Here is a 20442-nt window from a genome sequence, read left to right on the forward strand (position 1 = left end):
ATGTTCAACATAAGCCCTTTTCCAGAGGCATTTTAAGCATGGAGTAACTCAGCCTTCAGAAGGTCTTCAGTGTGAATGGTAAAGCCATTTATATCTCTGCAGATATACAACCAATTGCGATGTCTACAGCTATGCAATTAAATTGGTACTATTACTTTTGTACTCATTTTTATCACATTCAGGCAGACAAACTGTAAACAAGAATAGCAGAGAAGCAGGCCCAGCATTTACTGTCATGCAATTACACACAGTAAATAGATTGCTAACCTTAGAATTACTCAAAACAAACAGCATTAAAAGAAAAAAAAAAAAAAAAAAAAAAAGTATTGGAAAAGGCACTATTTCTAAAATCAGTTTTAAAAGTGCCTGAACATCTAAACAAGAAAATCATTTTCCAGAGGCATGGCAAGACGAAAAATTTGGAAAAATAGAAAATTAATGGAATTGTAATGGTCTTAAATTTTTGTAGACCAGGTTTCAAAATAAGCGAGGATAAAAATGGAAAAGTTTACATTTAATTTATTTGTTTAGCTTAAACTTTAGAAGATAAGAGATAACTGAATGTTTTAAATACCTCCACAAACTTACTGGCATTTCAGTGGTAATGTCCATTTTTATAAGAAAAGGCTACAATTTTATTTTAAACTTAACAGGCATCCATTCTTTCTCCTTTCAAAACCTAGCACAAGTAACAAAGCACCAGAGTCTTATAAATTCTCCAACACCAAATGCAAATTAAGTCGTGAAATTGCTCTAGGAAATGTTCCAAGAATGCAAGCCCAAAGGAGTTTCAACACAATTTCTCAATTTCAGGCTCTTTATGACACTCAGGCAAGGTAACAGAATATTGTAGGGTCAGGAAGAGTTATCTGTGTATGGAAAGTTTTTCATTATCCAATTTCAAGAACTTTCTGTATTTTGTTTATAAGTTCTAAGATGAGATAGATGTTTACAAACAGAATAAACTGAAAGGATGGCAAAGGCTCCGTACACTGAGCAGCTCAGAAAGTTTTCATTCAGTTGGAAAACTGGATTGACAGTTTATAACTTAAAGGTTAGCTTCGTGTTTCTTAAATGGTTATCATATTAGCGGATTTCTCTCTTTTATTTAGAAATGTGTGAACTGCTTATTGGCATCGTACCAGCCTGCCTTAGAAGTAAAATACACACAACCCCCAGCCCATGATGTGAAAAGGTAAGAAAGGCTTACGTTTTATGTCAGCTGTGAGTATATGGCTTTACAGAGCCATCTCCAGCAAATTGGGGCTGCTCCCGTAATGAAGAGAGTAATTATTTAATCTTTCAGCAATCCTCCTGAACAGCCCCAAATCCTTTTTCTTACGCTCATGGCAGGGGTTTTAACAGACTGTTTAAACAAAGAGCTGCTGATTTTTTGCTCTGCCGAGCTACTGCTTGTTTATCCCAGGGGAGAGATCAGTCAAACGACAACTTAACTTACTGGGCATGCTATTATTTAGAAATAACCTGAAGGGGACTAAGGACATTTCCTGAACATAAAGTTTTGGTCTATCAAGGTCTCTCTGAAAATAAGAGAGGGACCACGACAAACAACCTGCAAGAGTCATGCTGCTAAAAAACTGGTGTCAGAGTGCTGTCTATTCCCTTGAGACACTTTCTCAGCTGGATCCTTTTTATTTATTTATTTATTTATTTTAAATCAAAACAACTCTTCACCATTCCTTGCTTGAAATACATGCTAGGTACCAAGCACTCCAAATAGTAAAATCATTGAAAAGCATATAGCTGTGTCTTTCTCAAGTGACCTGTTTTACTATGGCCTGCATCACTGTCAACATCTCAGGTGTTTTTTCTTTAGCTTTCCAAAGTGTAGCTGATAAACAGTAACTGTCCTGTGTTTACTACACGCTGGTGCTTTTTAACAACCATAGACTTCAAAGAAACAAAAAGAAATAATTCAGTTCTTACCTGAGGAACTCAATTTTCAAGAAATCTTCTTGCCTTGCAGCTCAAGTACAATGGTGCAATCTACAATAGAGCAGAAAGACATATCAATTACATTTAATATTGTGCTTTTAACTTCAGCATTGTAATTCAATCACACTTGAGCAAACTGACAGCTAAAATTTTAGCTATTATCATGCTGTGGCACGTCTTTTATGGAGACTTATGCCAAGTAGTAATTCTTTGGCAACAATTGTATAATAGCACATATACACACACTAACAAGGGGTACCTCTCTTCCTTTTCCAGTGTTTCTGCTCAGGCTTGGATATAAATGTAAGAGTTTTGATCTACTTCTACACATTACTCGTAATGATCATGTTGTGGTTAGATTAAATAATTAAGATCCTGCTGACATTGTATTTCTTGTTACCAAACAATCCAATCAATTGAATTAGGCACTTTGGGAAGAAGTCCGTGATTGGGCCCAGATGCACTCAACTCCCATTAACTTCTAACAAGCGCTTCAGTAAAAACAAACAAAAATGTTTGCTTAAAATACAGATCTGATTACATCCCAGAGAACACTCAGTGAAGCCTAATTGTTAATTAGCATCCTGAAATGCAGCTAAACAAAGCAGTATCAGCACCAGTTTCTACCAACCAAAAAAAAAAAAAAAAAAAAAAAACACGAAAAGATTCCCATTCAAAAAATAGCAGTGATGTTGCAAAGGCATTCAAGTCAAGACAACACGTAGATCTGCACTATCCCAGTGAGGGAAAAGGGTATAAATTTAGTCTTTCGTGTCTGAAAATACAACTAGGTATCACAGGTATCACAGCCAGTTACAGCTGCTGCTCTTTATCTGTATTTGGGGCCAGTCCTGAATAAAGTTTTTCAATTATTGTTCACTGAGGACTCTGCTGACCTGATTTTCTAGAGACTCCCTTACTCTTAGAGACCAAGAATTGATTTGTTGTGAGACAGTAAACATCTGCAGACCTCAAATTTTACATATTTATTTATTTATTTTAATAGAGTTAGCGACATAGTGACGGCACATGCTGCTTCTATTCTAGGAGAATTTGCTGCCTTAACTGTTACTCCAAATTAACACCTGGCCTCCCCAAACAGCAGCACTCAGCTGAACACACAGAGGAACAGCTTTTTGCTGCTCAAATATCTCCAGGAACTGGTGGCCAGGCTTTGTTCCCAGTGACAGTTCTCCAAACTGGTTATACAAGCGTGAGGTTCAAATTACACTTCATTGATCAAGAGAAACGGAGCCGGTGTTCAATTTCGGTTCTGCAACCTCCCTGCTGACCTGCATGTTTGTTGGTCTAAACAAGGAGATTTCAGGAAATGAAGGATTTGCACTTTGTCCAAGTCTCATTTTCAGAGAGGGGATCTCTGTCTCAGAGGTATGTGTTGGTGTGGGAGGGCTGGGAGGAAAGCCAGTCACCCTGACCTGTTCTGTTTCTGCTCCCTATTCAATACAAACAAAAATAAATATAAATTAAAAAAAAAAAAATGAAATGGGAGGTGTCCTCAAATGTGGTGGGTTCAAATTCCTTTAGTGTAATTTTGCTGCCTCTGGTGAAACTGGAAGATGTACGTGAGGTTACCAAGTAATCTGCTGAGTAATATTTTAAACTTACTTTCATACATCTAGGTGATTTAATGCTTTCAGTCAGTCCAAACCCAAAATTCGACCATTTGAAATAAAAAAACCATATTATATGGAAATTTGAACATTTCATACATGCAATGGAGTGTCACAGTATAAAAGTAGGGGGGACAAACAATTAACCTGAGAAAAACAAAACAGATTATTTCTTCGGTGCCCTCCTGCTGCAAGAATTTCAACTTGGAACTCAAAAAATATTTTTGTTTCTATAGGCCATGAAAGCATTTCTACAGAGACATTTACAAATATAAATATCTTAACTTTCCCCCCTCAAAAACAAACAAACAAAAAAGATACAATGTGAATAAATCACAGAAGTTTTTGAGAAAAAATATTTACTTTCCTAATGAAAGTAAGAAACTATTTCATTATATTCATATCTGGGAAACAGAAGCCTAGAGTTTATTTGATTATGATTGCTTCTTGTATAGTTTTAATCTGGTGCCTAACTCAATTCTCAAATCTGCTGCAATGGCATTATCTTATCTCCTTTTTCAAGTCTGTGTAATTTTAAAGTCCTGTTGCATTGCAACCTTGCCTTACACCTCCCAGCAACATTTCTATTATTTATTCTGGCTACATTGATTTTTCTGATTCGTCATTCAGAAGGCACCTCCAATTTGGAAACAAAAATCTAGTACTTCATGACTTGAGGTTGAGGATAGCCTTTGCTCAAATGCAATGGGTTAAGACCCTTTTTTCTTTTAGGGTTTTATTTTCTGCATGAAGCTCTTCACAAGCCAAATGTTCACAACACATGCAGAGACTCTAAACAAAACCTACTGGGTTGGTGGTCTTTCCTTTGTTTTTGCTTTCATGTAGCCTTAAATAAAAAGAACGTGTGAAATTCAATTTTATATTCCAGAAAGTTCAAAAAGTCAAGGGAGCCAAAAATTCATCATCAGACTAGTACATTTATTGCCTACCCCAAACAGAGGAAAACTCTCCGTAACAAGAGGCACTCTCCCCAGAGATGCTGGCAGTTTTTTCACTGCTTGAAGACAACCAGAGATTCCCCGTGGTATATTTATTGCAGAGACCCAGTTGTATGCCCCCATTAGCAGATGTACTGTTCAGAAAGAGCCCCTTTTCCGAAGCACCACACAGCCTTAACTTATGCCCTAACAGCTTTTTTTCATCCTTCAGAGTACAAGAAAAGGAGACGGTAGGAAACTGAGGACAGGTAGAAATCCAGCTAGGACATGGTTTCCTTTACAGTTCCTTCAAAACTAGAAACGTGAAATATAAAGTTTCACCTTCTTATCTAGAATATGTAAATTTCTACAATTCCGATCTCGGGCTGACAACGTCATAGCGGCTGCCCATGGAGCTGCCGCTGCCCATCTGCTTTACTCTCATACAAGATCGCAATCAGATCTGGGTCATCTCACCTTTGAGTTTGTCACCCACATAAATTAAGAGATCACACACAACAGTGCTTGTGTTAACTGAAGTCTGGCTTGCAGTCTAGCTTTCAATATTAACAAATATTTTAAAATATTTTAGTATATTTGGTCTTTTCCTTTCTACCCACTAATGTGAAACCTATCTAAATAAATGAAAGAGGAATTTCTTTATCCTTGCTCTTTCCTTTTTGTAATAGAGGAACACCGATGCAGTATGATTTCCCATACGTCTATGGAAAATTGACCAAATATATCTCTAGAATAAACTTTTAAAACATAGTTTTGTGTTTTGTTTTGTTTTTATCTTTATATTAGCTCATTATAAATACCCATACCTAATACTACATTCAGCATAATTACAAGCATTATAGCAGTCACATTCATAAACACTGCCTAACCACTACTCTGGTGGTTTGATATACTTCAGCTTTCACAAGACATCTGTGTACATCATCCTGGATGACAAGGATTTCATAAGCATGCCACCAGCATCTGCATGAATGGTTTAACAGGCCAAGTCACTGTCTGCCAGCAGCTGCTGCACGATTCCCTGATGCACAGAAGCAAGTAACTGGTACGCTGGGTGCCACTGGGAGGTGGCCAGGCTCTCTTCTTTCAAATCAAGCAAGAAAATTGAGAGAAGTAATACAGTAACATCAGCAGCTCCCTGTGGAGTGCTGACCTCGAATACATTTTAACAAGATGTTTCAGACTAATTAACAGATGCCTTTAAAACAATGAAGATGCAGAAGCTGACCCTTGTTATTCTGAACGTACCATATATACATGCTGTGTTACTGCTGAATTCCAAACCAAAATGTAGCCTAACAGTTTTAATACAAAAAACATGAGCAGCCTACATTCACAGCTCCATGTAACTGCAAACGTTAGCTCATCTACACATGCAAAACTTGAGTCCGTTTCCCACATCCTCCACCATTGTTTTCAGTTTTCTGAGTCACAAGAAACACAAAAGAAATTAAAAATATGGTTCCAAATGTAATATTTTCCTTTAGTTTATAGCATCTGTATTTTCTATCACCTCCTTTTGTGACTTAGTTATGTTTTAGGTTTACAGTAAAGAGCACGTATACCATGAGACAACAGATTACGAATCAGTTGCAGCAATAGATACTTGACCAGTAGGATGTCCTCACTTTCCAGTGCTTACCTTCTCGATCTCTTAGGTGAGGTTTAACTACAAGCAATCACTACCCCTTTCAAAGCTGTGTATTAGCCACTGAAATTAAAAAGGATCGTGTAAGTGCTCTTTGTTCGATATTAGCTGAGACAATGAAAGCCACCAAAGACCCACGTGAACAGTAAGTTTAATTTCTGCTGTCTCTGACAGCTATGTTCAACGAAATATCTGGTAGGATCTGGTTTATATTCATCATGGCAGCTGCCAGGGTCTTGAAGCACATCACTCGTGGGGGCAATAAACCAAATATGTAACAGACCCTGGTCCACAGCCAGGCTTCCCTGACTCAGGGACTTACTTTGCTTCCCCCTAGCACAGCCAAGCTGTTAACTACAAAGGAGAGGTAGGAGTTGACCTGGATCCAGCTGCCCTTCCTATCTTTTGCTTGCACAGAGGAGCAAAACCAACAGGGAAGCCATGGACAGCAAGGAAATCACCAGCTTATTCCTCCCTGAGAAAAAGAGAGGCAGATTTTTGGACAGAAAGCTGGCTGAGAAACCAGGCTTCATATTACGAGTGAGGAAACTTCTTCCTGTTGTTTGATCCTCCCACTTCAGGAAAAGAGCACATGCTAAATACTGCATCAAAGACATTCTCATTGCCATCATTACTTCCACCTGTCCACTGAAACACAACCCCAAGTAGCAGCTAATACCTCCCACCCCTGCTGGACACAGCATTTGATGATACGACACGAGCAGGATCTGTCACCTTTTGAGGACCATCTGCTCGAGAAACTGCTCTACTGCTGAAGTAAAAGGTTTGGTCTCTGTCCCTTAAGAAGGACATTTGGACTATAAAGACCAATGTGGGACAGGAAGAATGCTTAGAGCCTGTATAATGCAAAGTTTTCTTTTGATTTTTGAGAATAGGATTAATTTCAAAGAATAGTACTTACACCCAACAGTTTTAGGATTCTTTTCAGGACCAATACCGAATCATCACCTCTCTGCCTCCCCAGAAAAACACTGCATACATATGTACCCTATAAATCACTGTGATTTTCAGCTGCTCAAATTTTCTATTCAGATACTAGTTTTTGGATTTTTTTATTTTTTTTTTGGGGGGGGGGAGGAGGGGGAGAAGAGCAGGGGGTTACCTCCTAACACAGATCTTTTTTGGAAATGAATGTCTATAACCATTGCTGCTCCTACTGAAAGAAGGGAGATGAATAAACGAACAGCCAAGCAAACTGAACACTATGAAGTGAAATTAATGACTCAAATATCATAATAGAGTCGTATCATAAAACTTCTATTAACTGTTCAACTGTGTGTTTTTTCCCCCAAAGAAACTAAAGAGGAATACCCTGAAGTACATAATCGCATCATTTTTTGCCTCCATAAATTTGCTATGTGAAACCTGAACATATTTGGCTGTGAACATAAAATTTGAGCTCACATCAAGAATCATTACAGAAAATCTGAATTAATCTATAAAACTGTTTCAATTAAACAGATACACCTGGTCACTTGAAAATAAGGAGGATCACACTTACTTGAAAATGCCTGGAGCTTTGTATTCTGGTTAAACCCAGGGGAGCACGCTCCTATTTCAGAGGCTTGGCAGGCAATGCCCCAAGGCACGCCGCAGGAAGACCGATGGAGCTACTTTGCCTGCAGAGCAGGAATAACCAGGGCCTGAACTGCCAACGCAACTGGGACAGGGCAAGCACGTCACCAGCACTGTCATGCAGCACAGGGAAGGTGACTATTTGGCAAAGGACAGGAGAGCCTTTCAAGGAGAGGGAAAATTCAGACGACAGAGCTATAAGATATCAAGCTCCAGCAACATCCATAAACAGAAAGGACACAAACACCGAGCTGTCAATTTTATAATCAAACAACATGGGACAGCCTTTTACATCTCCCTCTCTGGGCTCTTTCCTGAACATAATGGTTTTGATAACTTTGGCTACGGACACCACGCTCTGAGACTCACTCAAGTATTTTCAGCCTTTGAATCACCCTGGGAAATTATGTCTTGAAGCTCACTGCAGTATGCTACTATCTGAAAGGCATGCACAAACCAAAAAGCAGAGACCGCTATCAACTGATTAGCTACAGGCAAGCTATTTAAATCAAACTGCTGAGTCTTGACTGACTTTTTCTCCATTAATAAAGGATTCATGGGAGGCTCTTTCGCATGTTTTTTGTTGTTTATTTGTTTTTAACGGGCATATAATCTCTGGGGTGTTTCATTCCTTTAAAAAGAAAGAAGCAGAATAGTTTATCATCACATTAAAAGCTTATCTACTGTTTGTTTCTTCAGTGATCGTGTCTTTAGGAGGGCTTTAGTAAGCAGGTGAATTTTAACTCTGCATTTATCAAGGAAAAACATGCTGTGCATTTATATACTGTTTAAATTCATTCCCCTCGTATCTCGAAACTGAGTCTCCAAAACAAAAATGTGTGTTATTCAGACTTTCAGTGCTAAATAGATTAACCATGTTGTCCTTCAAGCGCCTCATTCACTTGCTGGTGCATCCTTTAATCGCCATTAAAATTAGTACACTGTAAGACACTAAGAAACTTGTGTTACACACTCTTTTTATCTGTGCACACTGACATGTGAGTGACTACGTGGGCAGCAGAAAACCTGGCCAAGCTGCGTTCTGTCCCAACATGTCTCTGAGCAAGAAGCCTTTCTCCTTTGGAGCAGGACACCCTTCCTTCAGCAGAGCTGGACCATGCTAAAGCTGCTAGAGGACTCCGCACTTCGAGATGCTACCACTGCACGGCCAGGAAGCAGCTTGTCCCATCCCAAAGACAGTGCCAGCAGAAACAGGAGGCAGAGGCAAGGCTGCTGCTTGCTCTCACCAGCTGCAGCATTCATCTTGCTCTCAAGATAATGGCAAAAGTGCTGTGAGCATGTTATTCCACACGTAATTGTCCAGGAGCGGTAAGGAGTTTCTGAGTCTCATCCAGGGGCACTCATATACAAGTCTACATATACACAGCACGTCAAATTTCCTTGCGAAACATTCAAACTTGTGGCATTTTACCAACTCTGGGAAACAAAAATCATGAATTAGTTTTATGCCAGAAATGCCAAAAGAAACAGAACCTACCTTGCTGATGAAGCTTTTGTTTTCATTTCAAGGACCTACGTTAAAAACCTTCGTGCAGACACTGCCTTTGACTAGCAAACACCTCAGCAACGAGAGTGTAGGACCCTTTGGGATGCTTCAGGCTGAACTCAGCAAGGCAGCCGTGTTTCAAGGCAGCAGACAAGCTTCTCAGTGCAGGCGAAGGCGGGCGGCTCAGCGTGGGGCTGCCCGGCCCACCAGCAGTCCCATAAAGCAGCGCCTGGGGGGCCCTGGCATTGTACTCAAAGCCCCTTTTAAGAGCCAATACGGTAAGCTGCGTAAGATATGATGTGTGGGGAGTCCCATAAAATCCTTTAATGGAAACAGCGGGCCTGCGTTTGAAGAAGTTTCAGCAGCCGTCACGTAACAGCAGTGTAAGCAGCTCCAAAACCAACCACACGTTTCTGCATCGCTGCTTTCCATAAGAAAGCTTGCATCCTCAAGTCACAATCTACATAATAAACATCAATATAATGATAACAGAATGCTTTTTTTTTTTTTTTTTCCTTTCTTATGCTAAACCATAGAAGGCCAGGCAAGTAGGTTTAGAACAGACAAGGTCAGCCGCCTTCTTTCTCTGCTTCTATGATTACTGCTGGACCTTAAAGAATTACTCTTAAAAGACAATCAGAGCTCCTTCTAGGTGGAAGGTGGCCCATAGCTTCTCAAAGGGATCTGCACAAGACTGAGGGACCAGAACTGAGCACAACTAGTACTTTCCAAGTGTCTCTACCTACCTCTCCTTTCTTCCATTACATACAAACGTAATGCCCTCTCTCTTTCAGCAGAAGCTCTCCAGACTTCTGCAACTGTCATCTGTAGTGCAGAATATTCATTTATTTCCAGACAGAAGGGAAGGCAGGAGTCCACTCTGAAAAGCACTACAGAAACATGTATTGGGATGAAAACAGCAGCCCTGCCCACGCTTACCACGCAGAGCACCTCCAGCTCTTGCTTTGCTTCTGTTTCTGGATCCCCAGCTTAGAGAAAAGGCTGTAGGACCACCAGAAACATCAAGACGCTTCTGCTTCAGGAAGCCTCCTTAAAACCAGAGCCTGTGCTTATGACACCTTCCTTATCATGTCATCCAAAACCCCATTATTTAATTCACTGGCACAACAGAAGTGGCTGAGTGCGACTATCACAGTGTATTTGGTGATCACCCAGAATCTATTTTTTGCCTGACTACCAAAGTTCATCCCCTAGCTACTCAGAGCCATGCTACCTGAACAGCCCAAAGAAAAAGCAGCAGCTCTGAGCAGGCCAAGAGAAGAGGAATACCAGAAAGAAGCCCGTATACACTGGACCTGGAAAGAAGTCGATCCCTCATATCTAAGTATGAACGGCAATGTAAATAATCAAAGGCATGGCCATAAAAATATGCAGCGATCAAAAGTTAGAATTTGCGTCACCCACTATAACAGATTAGATTTTCATTCCTGAAAATAATATGAAAAGTGGAGCATCTGAAACACTGCTTAAAGTGAAGTGTTTTTGATGTTCACGTTTAGTTATTGCACTTTCACTCCTGCTTTGAAAGATTAAAAACACTAATGTGGTCATAAGGGAATCCTCTGTTTAAAGCCAGAAACAATCAGAATCCACAGAGGAAGGAAGAAATGGATTAATACAATCACCTCTTCTTGATCCTTGTTGTGTGTGCGAGGGGACTAACACGTTGCCCAGTTTTCCACTGGAAATACCATTTCACATTGGCAAAAAAAGAGTCTTTGGAAACCAGTGAATGACTTTTTCATGACTGAGTATCTGGTTTATATTTGAGCATACAGGAAATAGATTCTCCTAATCAGCCCTTTTTTCCTACTGCCAGAAATATGAGTGTGCAGCTTTACAGCCAAAGCAAGCTGTCATCCACTCCTCTTATACTTGACTCCAAACCCCTACATTAATGCAATATTGCAAATGAGAACTTCAATGCAGCAGAGCCATGAAAAGCAAAAGTTAGGATCCCTCTGGTACATGAGTGCATCCTCCAATCTCCTTTTATCGAACATGCTTGGGTTATTTTTGTAAACAATTTAATCTAATTACAAACTCAAAGCAAACTCTATATAAAACCACAAAAAAATGTAGGAAAACAGTATGATCTGTCCCCAGTAAACCTCTATAAAAAAATATACCTTTTAAACTTCTGTTTGCATACACCATCACCTTCTTCCTGCTTACAAAAAATAAAGTTATCACAAATTTCAGCTAGTGTAAATGTGTTCTTTTTCCAAAGGTGATTTTTTTTTTTTTTTTTCCCCAGACAGAAAAGACTCTTGGCCATTTGTGCACGACAGTGCAAGAGTCCTGGAGAATGGCTCTTACACCTTACTTAATGCACAGTCACTGCACAGATGGCTTATGTATGTGCCACTAATCCAAAAAATTCTACGTATCGAGTTTATAATGTGCAGAGCAACTGCACAATTCATCAACACACGGTAAATTTGCAATATTTAGAGCTCTTCAGATTCACTCCCCAGGTCCAAGCCATATGGGCAGCCCCACAGAAATGAAACTTAGATACCAGCTACCAAATGCAGATGCTTGCCGTGCAACAGGAGCAAGTATTTTAATCGGAATCTGCAGGAGATAAAGGTCACTGTATCTAACATCATAAGTGACAGGTGACTGATCCATTTCCACTTTGTCTGCCAGTCAGGGAGGAATCCCCCAAAGGAGGGAGACATTTACATGCACACAAGGAACACTTTCAATCTGACTTGAAGCAGGCAACATGAAAAAAACTTTCAAGACTTATATTTTGAGAGGATCAGAATCTAGAAAATTTAAGCCCAGGTTGGAAAAAATATGACAAGCATTTTAAGAAAAACATAGCATAATAGTTAATGTATTGTGACAAGACAGAAAGCGCTCAATTTCCAATACAGGGCACCTGAACAAACGTTTATTACCCTGGCCCACGTGCAACCCTCGAGTGCCAGACTTTATATGCTAATGTACCTTACTTCAAAGGTTTCCTTAAGCTATATCAGAAAGCAAAATCTCTAACACAGAGAATTTTAGCACTGACGAAAATAGGGCTGACAAAGTGCCATGCTGGCAAAAGGAAAAGACACCGAGAAGTGTTTAAAGATGTGAAACCTTTATCTCTCTCCAAATTGACTGTTGCTGTTTTCAGTAGTTGGAAAACTTATATCTAGGTGAGCTTTGTTCCATTTCAGGATAAAACAAAACTTTTTAATAATTTCCATTTCCTAAGACACTGATAGCCACCAAGTTTCTAAATTACTTTGCGTTACTGGGTGCTTGCAAATCAGGAATTTGATCTTTTGGCACCTGGCAAGAGACAGACAGAGCCAAAGCATTGCAAAGAAATCCTGTGGCAGCACAGTTTACTCTCAGAAGACTTGGGTCAGCTGCTGGGACTGCTTGGAGGATTGCTTGATGGAGGATTTTAAAAGTGAATAAAATAAAAGAATCGTTTTCACCAGGTGAGGACAAATCCAAATAAGATAAGGAGAGACCCCCCTCTGAATCAACAGGCAGACTCCCCCCTGCCCCCCCCCCCCCCACTGAGGATTCCCATGAGAAAGAAGAGAGCATTAAGTGAAGAAGCCACTGAATTTGGGATCTCTTTTGCCAGTGATCTACATTTCCCACACTATTGAGGAAAAGCAAGTTTGGAAGCTATATAAAAGGGTCTGCTTCTCCACATACATTTACTTTTACCCAACCATTAATCTCAAGGAGTTAAATCAGAAGTCTGATGCCTTCAGCATTCAGTTTTAGGATGAAATGGTTGGACTAGATAGAGGATGAGGAGTCAGACGCACGTCCACAGAAACCAGTGGCTGACCTTCAGGTTCCAATTCTACCTAGGTGCTGCTTAAGTCCAAGTTTATCCTTTTTATCCTTTAAAAGCCTGTCCCAAGCCAGCAAGCACAGACAATGTTTGTATTCTTCAGGACCAAGAGAGCCTCAGTGTGTGATGATGCAGGGGGTGGTTGCTTTACAGCAGCTCACTGAGCAGCCACGAACAGACTTCAGTTGTATCTGTGTTAACAAGAGTGCAAAATTCCATTTATAAACACAGCATAAAAATTATGAGCCCAAAGATTGCCTTTACAAAATGTCCTGAGTTTGTTTTGGAAACAAAACCAGGATGTTTAAAAATCTTGTGTACAGTAACTGTTGGATGACACGGAACAATGACATAAATAGGGGTATCAGAGGGGCAAGTAGGCAATTTCGTATCTTGTGGTTGAATGTGAACAGATTGATCTCAGATTGTTATAAATAAAATTTGGTCAGATTCAGCTCTGACTCAGAGCCTGCTTATTTTGCAAGTGTTGCTAAAGCTATGCACGAGTGCAAGAGAAGAAAGAATGACGACTGCATGCCAGGAGACAGACCTGTCAGGAGCAGTTCTATCTTGCATTAGACAAGCCAATACTCTTGAAAAATAAGAAATGATCTTTCAAGCACACTTGCGAGAATAGGTATCTAAAGGGCAACTGGCACAATCTAAGTTATGTCCACTGATAACTGGAAAAGATGAGCCTAAAAATACATTACCTCTGCCTACAAGCATTCCTTCTTTGTATCTTTAGACTATTCTGGCTAGAACAGTATCACTAAAATTCCTATCACCATATAAACCTAAGCTTTTCTCCTTTCTGCCCTAAAACCTTGCAAACTAAAATGATCTTGCACATCCAATTGCAACTTTCAACCCTGTTTTATGACCTGTTTAGAGTCAGCATACTATTGCTGAAGGTACCACTGGACTTGGTCTGTAATGTAAAAAACAGATTATATTCTGGAAAATTACTTGGTTTTGGTTATTAGCATTCATGGCTGGTGTTCACTGCCTGGAGAAAAGCCAGCTTAGAAGAAGAAAGTAGCCATATATTCATCTAGAAAAAACACCTGTTAATATTTACTCCTGCGTTCCCTCAAGTTTACTTACTTGTACTGAAACCCACTGGGATGATTCTCATGATAGTAACAAGGAAAGCTATAATCTATTTGGGAAAAGAGAGGGCAAAGAGGCAAGTAGGTTAGGGGGCTTTGGATGTGGTGGAGGTTGTTTCATGTTGCAGGTAGAACTTCCTGCTTCCCAGCTGGATTGCCAAGCTGCAGAAGACCAAGAGCATGCACAGGTCAGAAAGTGGGGACAACAGTAAAGTGAGATACCATTTGTTCATTTCACAGTCAATAAGGTAGCATAAATCCTAAAAGGCTTGGATAAAGAGATCTCTGCTCTATTGGTAGGTTGTAATAAGGCAAATCATACCAAAGACATTCCCAGCCCCCCAAAAAGGTAGATGATAATTGTGTCAACCTTCAAAGAAAGACAACCCAAGTAACTTAGAGACCGTTTATAATCTGAGATCAATACAGACGAAAAGAAAAGATTTTCAGGGTATTCAACTGATACAAAACCAAAGAACAGTTATTAAATTAATGCCAGACAGCATGGATTTCTGGAAAATAGATCTAGTGAAACTAAGCAGGTTTCATTTTCTGCGTATAATGCATTTATTTGATTAAATAAAGACTTATAAAAAAATTTACATCAATATTCGTGAGGCATTTAGCTTTGTACTAACCAAAATTCTGATTATAAATTCATGCTAAAAATAATCGATAAGGACACGTTCAAAGGACTGGCTGATCTCAGAGTCATCACCAATGTAGAAGCGGGGTCTACTAGTGGCACCTGTATCAAGGCTCTGCAAGAACACGTTGATGTGTTCTCAGTAGTATCCAACACCAAGCTGAAGCATTTCTATACACAACAGCACTGACATCAAAATCAGTTTAAAATTGTGACTTAACTTTAAAAGATAATTTAAAATTGGAGAGAACATAAAAGAAAGATTCCTAGTAGGCAAATAAAAGTTCAACCTGTTGAACTTGAAGAGAAGCTCTGAGAACAGGCTATACTGCAGCTTCCTTGTACCTCCACTGGAAGGGGACACCAACATTACTTCAGCAGAGAGAGGCATAAAAAAATTACTGTAGATAGAAGTTCAAGAAAGGATGATTAATTAATGGTCTGAATTACTAAAGGCAGTAACATTGGATAATTCAGCTCTTGGTACCAACAGATTAGGAATCAGATGTCTTTCCAGAACATATAAAATGGCAAAGAACAAATTTGTGGTAGTTACATATGATTTATTGACTTAACACGGGGTAAATGCACAAAGTGCAATAGCCTGTGATATACAGGAGGATCAGGAGGATCATAAAACTTTTTCAGCAGACCCTTCCTGTCTTAATTTGTCACACAAAAAAAAAAAAAAAAAAAAAAAAGTTAAAAAGGTGAGATCCAAAGGCAACAGCTGTAATCTTAATCTTTACAAAAGAAATTTAACATTAACATTGCTTCAACAGTGAAAAGGTTTTATTTATAGAAATAAACAAGTAAAAGTCATGCCATTCTTCTCTTTCACTTACTGTATTGTCTTGAATACCGCTTGACTTGCTCTTGCTGACAGGAGGAGAATAAAGTAGCATGTGTCCAGTACAGTACAACACGAAACTGATAACATTATCCTGCCTGAATGTCAAGTTTGCTTTAGTAGCGCATGAGTGATATGAAACCAGAGAAAAATCAACAACAACAAAAATCCCCAAGACGTTTAGGGGGAGGGAAGAAGAAAAAAAAAAAAAAAAAAGAAACAGCTAAAATGAGCAATTGATCTCAGGCAAGACATTGGGGTCAAATTTAATCATATGCTAAGAAAAAGCAAGCATGTCTCAGGCAAAGTGGATTACCTTTGCAAATGAGCAAGCACTGAAAGGAGAGTTTACTCAATTCTTTATACTCAAGGACTGGAAACAGCTTGGAAAGAAGCACTACTGATAAACACAGCAGGGCAAGGCCTCAGAAACAAACTGAAAGACAGGTAGCAACATAAAATGGCAGGAAAGCCTGTGCTAGATAGAAGACATCAGAAATCAAATATTGCCTGGCATAAGAAATTCAGCTGTATGAACAAATTACAGAACTAGATGGAAGAGGAAGGTCAGAGCACAGTTGCTAGAGCACTCCATTTTTTTCCTTCTTTCAAAAAAAAAAAAAAAAAAAAAAAACACAAAACACAGGGTCTGACAAAGTTTGCACACAGCCTGTTGGATCACAGCATAAGCAGCTTGCCAGGCAAGAGGCTGAATAAAACAAAGCTTGCTGTGCTTCTGTTTGTTCAACACTACTGCCTGCACAGGGAGCTGGAAATGTTACCTTCAGAAATTACAGCAAAATTTCACCTTCTAGGACAAGAGTAACAACATCCTTGTCACGAACCGATGGAAATAACAACACCAAACTCCTGCCAAAAATACAGAAAAGCTGCAGTGTCAATGAAGCTGTATTTACATTTGAAACCATTGCCCTGTGTGAAACAAAATACCAAATCCCTTCCAGTTGGTATGACACTGACAGAATCTCCTACTGACACTAGTAATGAAGGTGGTCTATGAGGAACAAATATGTGAGGACCGAGAAAAAAAAAAAAAAGAAACTCAAATGCACCTAAATAAGCTTGATACCAGCTGATATTCCAATTCTCGAGGAAGAAATTGCCTGCCCAGGTATCTTGAAAATTGGATTTGGTTTTGAGTAACTTAGGTGACCCGTGACTAGGTCACCTCAATCCTTCATATAATAATAGCGTGACCTTTACTGAGCAGGCAGTATATGGCCTTTTCTTCACAGTCCACATTTACACTAGCCGTGACAGATGAGGAGCTTGACTAACTGCTATCATCATCTAATCTGTTTCACTGACAAGCACAGTTAGGGCTCAAGTACTCACTGCCTTTATACATACACTGCTCTTTTTATCAGATGAAATATTCCTTCTCGGTTCCTGAATTTGATGAAAACCTGCTTTCCTTTTTTGCACACAGGACCTCACAGAGTCTTGAAGGTTCACACAGCAAACAATTTATTTCTTCACTAATTCAGATTTCTACACGAACTTCATCAAAAGTCTAGATAAAATAGCAGGTGATAATATCGGTACTTTGGCCAGGACTAGCAACAGGACGATATTGCTAGTTGATGTCAGAAAAGAGTTAACCTAAGGAAAGCCAGAGGCAAACAAAGCACTGTATAAACCAGTGAAGGATTCAGAGCAAATGTGAAATGGGCAGCAAAGATATCAAATAACAGTCCTGCGTTTGGATACATTCCTACAAATGACATCTTAATTTGCTATAGGAAGGCTAAGGATTACAGAAAAGGTCTTTGTCCCATGTCATCTTCTCATGAAGATGTTCAACCTAGAAAACCATTCACTGGCTCTGTGTGCCATGCACCACCACTGCAGTTCCCATAAAACCAGCTTTACAGGTGCCACCTCATCTAGTCTGTCAATATTCCTCCATCAGATGGGCACATTCAGGAACTTTTTCAGTGTATCAACACTGAAGAAATTCTCTGGTTCAAAACATCAGGTAAGGGTTTTCTACTTTGACGCAAATTATGAGAAACAATACATATTGAAAATTGAAATCTCTTGTGAGGAAACACTGAAGATAAAGAGGGTACTGTATTAAGGTTTTACAAAAAGTGTATTATTGAATTCATGGGACTGCCAGAACTCTGGATAATTTCACTCCATGACTGTGCTCTCAGGTTTCAGCAATGTACAAAGAATTCATTTTCACCTTTTAATCTTATGGATTAAATATGTTTGCGAAATATTTGGACCAGAAAAGAGACCTCCCAGTTTATAATTCACATATTAAATAAGACCTCCTGCTTTGAGCAACTTTCCTAAATGTTGATTTAACAAAATTCATCGCTTTAAATGCATGGATTATGATTTTTGCACCAAAATATATGGTTCCCAGTGTATAAGCTGTCATACTTGATGAAATATGAGGGCAGATTTTTTTTTAATAGAAAAAGAAAATATAGAACTCTAAACAATGAAAAAATTACAGACACCACAGACGAGAAACAAGAAGTATGCAAAGTCCACTTCTGGGAGAGCCTTTCTACCAATAACAACCTCTGCCATCATTAAATATTCTGCCTCTTAGTTCTGTAAAAACTGAATAATCCAGAAATGCCCAAAGAAAATACATTTGGTTGTTACTTTATGAAAAAACAGTTGTTTTGGTTTTTAACGAGTGTTAGCCTCAAATTCACAGCACCAAATAAACTTACCTGTGTTTTCTGCTTGTCTGCAAATGATGAAACGTCAACAACCTCTCTACACCAAAGTTAATATATTCTTCTGGTGCACTGTTCAACAAAGGATTAACTGATTTCAATGTTATAGATGTCGAGGGATTTGAGGGCACCAAGTTCCTCATAAAATGTGCTCAAAATTGGCAGAACTGGACTTTTCCAATGCATGTTTGAACCTATTTATTTTTAAATCTTCCCATCCTGACTCTGTAGCTAGTAGAAACAGGCCAATTTTAGGAATTGCAATCCATTTGATTTAAGGTCTAAATGCCAAAACTCGGCTACTTCTCAAAGGATAGAAGGCAAATAGAAAGACAGGGTACAAGAATTATCTTTCCTTAAACAAAAGAAAAAAAAAGGATGAAATGCAGTGAAGTCATGGTGAAATGATAGCATGTTGAAAAGGAGAGCGGGGAGTATATGTGTACAAGCACTGCTAGACCCAGCTAATAATACACAAGATATAAACAGCTACTCGTTTTTTACTCAGTTTTACTGCAGTTGACATGTTGAATACAATCTCCAAAGTTGGAAGACTTTCTCACAGAGACATTAGAAAAAGAAATTACATGTTTTGCTGTTCACGTGCCACTTCTAACTTAATGCACTTAGCTGGAGACATGATGAGTAAGAGATTCAGACAAGAAAATATTTCAACAAGCTCTCTAAGCAGAAAAAAACGTCTGACCTTGTTCATGGTTTTACTTTCTTATTTGATACTAGCTCTAGGGAGACAATAATGCCCTCAAGTCTTTTTTTTTTTTTTTTTATTGGAACAGCTTATCTTGCTGAATTGCATAACGTTTGCACCAACTTGCAGCTGTCTATGAAATTATTCCTTCATTACAGACGACCCACTTCAAACAAGGCAGCCCACACCATTGAGAAAGAAGTCTTGCCCCTACTATATGCCTTCAATATCCCGGCTCTCCTGGAGGATAAGAAAACCCCTTTGGTGCAGGGGGTCTCAGAGTTACCACAGCTAGGGTCTGCCACCTCACATGAAACGCTCCTTCCAGCCCCACGCTTCCCAGCGAAATAATCCCAAAGCAAAAGACTGGAAGTCATCGCTTTGCCTGCGCGTAACCAATTATGCAGTATTAAAAGCGAGGGGGTCATTCAGAGGTTAAAGTCTAACACAGGGTCCTTAATTGATCCAAACTGGGGTGGGAAGCTGATGTAGCTGGTACAAATGCTAGAATCACATTGTAATCGTTCTAAATTAAAAGCTGCGCTCTCGCTCCCTCTCAAGCCCCGGTACAGTTCAGCTGGCACACTGCCAGCTGCACTAATTAAACCACTTGCAATTACCGTCCCCACACACCTTCACAACAGGCCTTTCCAGATGAAAGGTCTCGTGTCTGATTTGCATCAGCACGATCCCACCAGAGGCCGAGATATAAAGTGTCTAAAGCGAGTGTTTGAAGTCGTCTATCTGCTGCAGCACGAGGCAGCTAGAAAATGAGAGCAAGGGACCCAGGAGGTTTTCAGCTGCTGTTTACCGCTGGTGCCAAGTTTCAGAAAGAACTTTATCTCACTTGAGAAACACCGTCTTCTACTCTGGAAGGATTTCCATTTGCTAAACTTGAAGCACATTACAAGTTTTTCAGGCAAGGCTGCCCTTCAGACACACGCCCGGCTTTGTAGAGAGAGCAGGGGGTTGAGGAGCATCCAGTCCCTGCCACCGCCAGCCCATCATCCACTCAGAGTTGCTCTGTAGTACCAAGCAGCCACGAGCAGAGGAAATGAGGCAGAATATTTTTTTTTTCCCCAAAAAAAAGAGCATTTGTGGACCTCTTATTACCTACAAGCAAACAGGATTCTCTGCGGAGGGCAGTATGGCTTATATTAAAAATGTAGGTTAAAAAGGATTATATATTCTAGGAGTGGGAAAAAAAGAAAGCACAAACAGATGACTCTAATTGAAGACATACTAGTTTTGAATCCAATTAAGC

At 39.5% G+C, this 20442-nt stretch overlaps 1 protein-coding gene across 4 annotated transcripts in view; it reads right to left on the reverse strand.

The window, feature by feature from the left end:
• BMPR1B (bone morphogenetic protein receptor type 1B) overlaps positions 1–20442 on the reverse strand; it is a 257236-nt gene that overhangs the window by 153648 nt on the left and 83146 nt on the right. For 3 of the 4 annotated variants that reach the window (XM_013104107.5, XM_021275609.4, XM_038178634.2), the window contains exon 3: positions 1948–2007. The gene's annotated coding sequence lies outside the window, so the exon portion shown is untranslated. Of the gene's footprint in view, positions 1–1947; positions 2008–15741; positions 15821–20442 lie in introns of those variants that run through there. The other variant, XM_072037006.1, reaches the window with a different exon arrangement.

This window comes from Anas platyrhynchos, chromosome 4 (assembly GCF_047663525.1).
Source record: "Anas platyrhynchos isolate ZD024472 breed Pekin duck chromosome 4, IASCAAS_PekinDuck_T2T, whole genome shotgun sequence".
NCBI classification, from domain to species: domain Eukaryota; kingdom Metazoa; phylum Chordata; class Aves; order Anseriformes; family Anatidae; genus Anas; species Anas platyrhynchos.